Source organism: Penaeus monodon, chromosome 14 (genome assembly GCF_015228065.2).
Source record: "Penaeus monodon isolate SGIC_2016 chromosome 14, NSTDA_Pmon_1, whole genome shotgun sequence".
Classification (NCBI taxonomy): Eukaryota; Metazoa; Arthropoda; class Malacostraca; order Decapoda; family Penaeidae; genus Penaeus; species Penaeus monodon.
In genome coordinates, this window is record NC_051399.1 from 47,490,392 (window position 1) to 47,497,485 (window position 7,094).

The window sequence follows — 7,094 nt, forward strand, 5'->3', positions numbered from 1 at the left end:
GTGCACCTTTCCTCATGTTCTTTTGCTTTCATGCTGGAAGAAAAATACAGCCGGTTACACGAATCTGGATTCAGGAAAGATCCCTAGAGATATGGAGACTGATAAGGGCAGACAATACACCTCAGAGCTGATACTGCTATCATTAATGACAGTACGAGGCGATAAATGTACTGTTAACGCTGAGATTTGTTTTCCTTGAGTTTCTTGTCATGAGATGGCAACTTCCTCTTGTGACACGTGTTGCAAAGAAGATATATTTGGTAAATCTTAAAGTAATCCTTATCAATATTGGTACTGATACTGATTACCTAATTTTGATAACTCTTGTCTATATTTCTTGGACGCACAAAGAAGGTTAAAAGGACTGCCCATTTCATACATATGTAGACAAAACAACTAACAAACAAGGATATGATACGTACTATCCAGAAAACAAACAAAGAAACGGATAAATTGTTGGAATAATAAAAATCACACACTGGCATATATTCTTCTTTGCTTTATCTGGCTCCAGCAAGATAAATCATTACATGTAGCCTTGTATTTCTTGTATTTCCTTGCTTGTATTTCTACAACGATGCCAAGCCCAGGTTGTTTGTTTTTTATCGTGCCATTTTTAGATATAATGTTTCATACATAAATAAAGTAATCCATCATGTGTTTAATTAGAAACAACACCTTCCCGATATTACTGAAGCCGTTAAGTTGGTCCCTTAAATGAATGGTACTGCTACCGTTGAAAACCAGTACTTTGTTATGGTGGCATTGGTGTACCAGAACAGATAATATACGTTAATAATAACAGATAATATACTAATAACAGGTAATATACGTTAATATACGTTAATAATAACAGATAATATACGTTAATAATAACAGATAATATACGTTAATAATAACAGATAATATACGTTAATATACGTTAAACACTCCTATTCACGAGAGGGAAATTCTCAAAAGCAAATCTATGCCCATACTGCTGTCCTACAGTCAACTCAAGGAATGGGGAGAGAGATGTAAAAAGCCTCATTACTTTCAATACCTTTGCAGATTTTATTTGCATGCATAAATTAATAAACCCAACGAGCTGTTTCTGGCGGTCAATGTAAAAAAAAAAATAAATAAAAAATAAATAAATAAATAAATAAATAAATAAATAAATAAATAAAGCTTTGGCCAACCTAACAGCTGAAAAAGGGTAATTATTATGCTTATCAAATACGATATTCATGTCATCGAGGCATCATGACTTTCAGTGAGGCAGGTGGGTACGCTCTATGTGAATTCGAGGCATCTCGGGCATTTGTCTTTCTGCCCTACTACGACAGCCCTGCAGCTATATTCTACATTCTAGTACGGTTGTTATGAAAAAAAAACTATGAGTTTTTTTGTTTTGTTTTTTAATGATTAATTGTTCTTATAACTGGGCTAGCCAATGTTAAATAGATATTTCTGAACAGGGACGCCATCCTGCTTGCTCGAAGAACGTGACGTCACATAACAAAGATGGCCGCCCAAACACTACACCTCTGGAAGCGCCTGCATTGGAATAAGCCGTTTCTTGGCGCTAAAATGAGATACAGAGTCATCCTATGCAATGTGAAGGTAAACTGAATACCAGTGAAGATTCTCAACTTCCTAGTATAGGCGTCCAATGTCGCCAGAAGTGATAAAAGATGTTTAGTACCGTTATGCACTACCGCCCCAGCGAAGTTTATCAACAAGTAAACTAAGCTGAAGTTGCACCAGCTTAACAATGCAGATTTATACTTAATAGGACTTGATAGCAAAACAAAGTATATAGTACTGTATGAGCATGCAAGATGTGTTAATGTTGATTTGGTGTTTTGCGACAGAAACATGGGTTCATTCACACGGGAGTACCTGTGGCAAGTGAAATTGTGTATGTGTGTGTTATATATATATATATATATATATATATATATATATATATATATATATATATATGTGTGTGTGTGTGTGTGTGTGTGTGTGTGTGTGTGTGTGTGTGTGTGTGTGTGTGTGTGTGTGTGTGTGTTGACAGGGAGTGCTTGATGGCCCAATAACCACAGCCCCAGAGGTGTACATTATTATTGACCAAGAAATTACACCTGTGTTGGAAAATGTGTCTGATCCAGAAGTAGGAGATATTGGTTTACCTGCCACTGAGCCAGCAAGTAAAGTAAATGTATTTATAGTGCTTGCTCTGTGATTTAAATTTCTTTATTGTCATCTTTTCTTCCTGAGATTTGGCTAAATGCCTAATTGCTTTGTTTGATTATTCTTCAAATCTCGAAGCATAAAATGACTTTGCTGCCTACTGTAGCATTCAAAAAGAATAAGCCTCAGTTCTCTGATGGTATCTGGGAAAAAAGAGAGAATTAGAACTGCAGGCAAAACGCTATTCCATTAATTCAGATGCTAATGATAAAAAAAATAGAAGAATTTGAAAACAATGAATACATAGAGTAGAGAAATTTGGGACGAAGACAACACTTTTTAACTTTGTTTTCTTGCAAAATCCAAAATAGCTGGAGACTACAGGTTGGAGACTATTCTAACCCTGAAACCAATCTAAATATACCCTCCAACCTAGCAGGCTTCAAAAAAGTGACCCACACAGATATATGACTGAATGAAGTGAACACCATGAAGTGAAAATTATCTGTACTCTGTATATTTTTTAGGTATACTACAATCAAAGATGGTGTTAAGGTAAGTGGTTGTGAGAGGCAGGAGCAGTGGACATTTTTTGATGCTATGGATGAGATATACAGTATGCTTCATTTCCTCTGGTACGTGTAATGCCTTGGCTCAATTGAACCCTGAAGTCTAATGTACGAAACGGTCGCTACCGTCTTCGTCTTGGAGGTTAGCGGAAAAAGTATCAATGTGTGGGACCTTTATGTATAACCGGTACGAATAAGGACTGGGCAGATGTGCATAACCGTATTTTTTTTTTTCCTCGGCTCTCAGCATAGAAGGAAGCTAAGTGAACCCGGCTAAGATGATGCTCTTGATGACTCTAACTAATGACAAACAGTTAATATTAAGTACCTTTGCTCTTTTATGAGCCGTTTTATAATACATTATGACCCGGCGTTGCCACATAACTGGACCATCAGAAGGACCTCTTTCCCCTCCCCTTTCGTCCTCATTTCAAATTATTTCGCTTATTTTTTCTAGTTTTCCCAAAATACATATTACCGCGTGATATATATTTACATCCATCGCTGACCTTATGATCATAGCATGCATAATTCACAAGAAAGAGAATGAATGATAACAATGTTGTAGTAATTATGACTATAATAATAAAACGAGAAACATGACCGGATTGATAACAATGGTAATAATAACACTACTACTACTACGAATAATAGTAATAATAATAATGGTAATAAAAGTAACGGTAATAATAATCATTGTAATAATGGTAACGATGATAATAGTTATGATAATAATAGTAATGATAATAGTGATGATAATTAAAATAATCATAATCATAATAACGATGACAGTGATAATGATAATAAAAGTGATGATAACAAAGGTAATAAAAACTATGATAGAAATAGTAATAAACTTTATGAAAATAATGAAAAGGACAATGCTAGTGATCACAATAAAATAATAGTAATAATAATAATAAAAATAATAATTACAATAATAACGATAACAATAACAATAACAACAGCAATAACGATAACAATAATAATAACAGCAATAATAAAGATGATAATAACAATAATAATAATGTTACGCCGTCCACCTCGTCTCTCTGCCACCAACACAAGGCAGGCTAGGCAGACGGCGTGCTATCCACAGGGTCGTGAACACTGAACAGCTTCAAGAGGCACCGAGCACCACAGCGTCCCAGAACACCACGAGGGGAAACGCCACGTGGCGAGGCAGGGCACGAAATAAACACAAAATGACAGTCTTTCCTTTATTTACACAAGTTATTTACCCGTACACTTTTCTATAGGCACAATACAGGGGGAAACCAGAATGTCACACTGCACGATACAGCTTATAACAGGGCAACACAAAGTTTATCAGGTCACAAGTGCACACACGAGGTCTTCACAGGAGCAGCACCCAACTCCCTCTCTTGGCTTGTTCCTCCGTTCCTCTGCTCACAGCCAGCTGCGTCATGTTTGCCCAGGTCCCTTCATGTTAACACATGCCCAGGTCATCCTTTTCATGTTAACACATGTTTCGCACAGGGACAAAGACCCACTGGCGTAGCACTATCCCCCCCTATCAAGCAAACGACCCGTCTGCTCTGACATACCTAAACCTGAAACAAACTACAGAAAATTTACATAAAATTAGTCCTCAGGAACAAACAAAATTCTTTCAAACAAAAGTAACCGTAATTGAAAATCAGTTCTCAGAAACACAAAAATCTTTCATCCAGCGCGGCTTTCTTCGCTCTCGCTGGGGTCGCTCTGGAGGAGGTGTGGGCGGCGGTAGATTGGCAGTGGCACCCAGAGGGGTATCTCCTGTCCCAAGACCTGGCTCATGGTCACCATTGACGTCTGTTGCATCGCCCTCACCGTCGAAATGCTCGTCCTCATCTCGGTCAGCGTCTGCCACGTCCTCATCGCCGCTACTGGGGCTAACGTCATCTTCTTTTTCACCATGGCCCCAGGAGTAGCTTCCTGGCCCATGGTAATGCCACAACCGGTGCGCCAAGTCCTCGAGGAAGTCAGGCAACGGCCCCACACCAACCAACTCCTCGCTCCCCGACGACTCTTCTGGACGCTCCACTTCCTCACAAGTGCCCAGCTTTGCACCAGCTGGCACCTTCAGGTCCTTATTGGAGAAGTTAGCTACCAACACTGTAACTAACCCCTCCCCTGGTCCAACAAGGCTCCGCCCAACCGCTACGCCATCAGCCAGCTGCAGGTTTTGGATGGGCTCCACGAGGCCCTCTACTCCACTCATCACTCTTGACAGTCGACACCGGATTCTAGACTCTGTCCTGGGGGCAAGGTGCAGTCGCTCAGCCGTAACTACCTCTGCACAGCCAACCTCTGGAAGCAAGGGCACATCTTCACCGTGCACCCTCACCAGCTTCCGTCCAAGGTCGACACACGCCTTACTCTGCGTCAGGTAGTCAAGGCCCAGCAAGCAGTGCTCGTCCAGATTGGCCACATACACCGGCAGCCGCTGCACCGTGCTGCCCACGCCAATACGGAGCCTCCACTGGCCCACCCTTGAGCTGCAAACAATGCCTTGTGACACCACACAGTCTCTGTGGTTTGCATCTGCGAAGTCGCATTTCCGGCCAACATATTCAGGCCGCAACTAGGGTCTTCTCAGCCCCAGTGTCACTGTCAGGCGGCATGGCTCCCATATATGAGCCCTCCCCTGCATCGTGCTGGTTCGACGGACTTACCAAGCGGGCCCGGGAACCGAGGACGGCTGGGTTTCGGCCCCTTCTCCAGCCTGTCCGGAGATTTCCGCCTGTACCACTTCCTTAGCCTTAGAAACATGCACTTGGATGGTGACCATTCCTGCCACAGTCCTGCAGACTGCTGGAAGGCATCAGAATCCGTCCGGTTGAGAGGACGTTTCTCCGCTCCCCCAACATTGACTACGTCTGTGCCCTTCATCACCCAGCAGCCCCCAACACAAGCCTGGGAAAGTGAGCTAGGGCTCACCTTCCTCATATACCTTCTCCATTTAGCCTTCCGGCCCGGGAGGTTCATGGTGTGGTCTGACGCAGCTGGCCCTAGGCCACTCGTGCCTTCAGAAGGCCTCGAACCCAAGGCCCTCACCAGCGCCACCTGAAGGTCCTCAGAGTGTTGCCTGTTGGTTGTAGGATTTGCAGCTGCTGGTTCCTGCAAGCGCAACAAAGAAATCGCGGGCCAGGCACCACGATCATCTCTTCAGCAGCCGCAGGGTACAACCTCCTTACCAGCGCCTTCCCACCTGTTGCCAAGCTGGGGACAGGTCTCGCCCACGCTCACGAGTCTGCTCTTCAAAGCGCCCGATATACCTCGGCCTGGTGGTGGTGCCCGAACGGCTTTTCAAGCCTCCGCCACACTGGTGTAAGAGGCCTGTTGGGGGAGGCGGCAAGATGCCCAACACTTCCACCCCCCCCCCCCCCTACGCGGGGCCCCTTACGCGTTAACAGCTGCAGGGCCTTCTCTTCCTGCGCCAGCCCCTGGGCAGATGCCAGCATTTCAATTGAGGGCGACATTATGCTCCCAGGCACCTTCCCGTCGTACTCAGCTGGCTTTACGCTTCACAGAATGTCTGGAGGCCAAGGGCTACGGGAGTGGAGAATGCGTGCCGTGGACTCACACGCCCGGGGGGGAGGAAGGGGACGGAGGGAGGCTACGAGGCGGCTTGGGTTGACCAGGTCCGAGTTTGCCGCCACCTATACCCAAGGAGCGCTCCGATGTGTTCCCAGCCTCTGCAGCGACCACTATGGCTCCGACACGACGGGGCTTTTTTTTTTGCGAGGGCCCGGGGGTTTATGCCAAGGACCCCCAGGGCAGACCCCAGTAAGTCTGACAACTCTGGCCATCTGTTTGCAGAACCTCGTCTGCCTTCTCGCTGAAAACGGTACTACCTCGTGACGCCGCCTTTCCTCCTTCACTTCCTCCCTCAGAGCCTGAACTTCGCCCCGTCAGAGTCTGAACCTCCTCCATCAGTTCACTCTTCACGCTCGTGCAGGCCTTGTCGGTGTACGCTGATTTCCATCTTCATAGATGCAAGATTGCTCTGTAGCACACTCAAAGTCGGCAGAACTGTTCCTCTGCCTTCCTTCGCATGCATCTCGATAGATGTGTGCGACTGAGCGTGTGGCCCTCTGTGCCTGCTTCTGCCCCTCTGCAATTTCCTCCCTATACCGGCCAGCATGGCGGATCAGGTCCATCTGGCTCGGCTTCACCTCATCGTGCCTGCCTCAGTCAAGCCTCCTCCCTCATGGCTGCTAGCCATCTTTGGAGAACATGATACATGGCGATCTCACTGATCAAATATCACAAATCCGCTCCGACACCATTTGTTACGCGCAGCCGGTCCACGTGGACAACCGACGGTCGGTTTCGCCCTCTGCGACGATTTAGGTGGAC

General features: G+C 44.9%; 1 protein-coding gene across 2 annotated transcripts in view; it reads left to right on the forward strand.

The window, feature by feature from the left end:
* The window catches only part of LOC119581206, a 3,538-nt gene extending 3,470 nt beyond the window's left edge, over positions 1–68 (forward strand). The window contains exon 2 of one of the 2 annotated variants that reach the window (XM_037929607.1): positions 1–50. This exon is cut by the window's left edge and continues 1,044 nt beyond it. The gene's annotated coding sequence lies outside the window, so the exon portion shown is untranslated. The other variant, XM_037929608.1, reaches the window with a different exon arrangement.
* Positions 69–7,094: the final 7,026 nt, after the last annotated feature.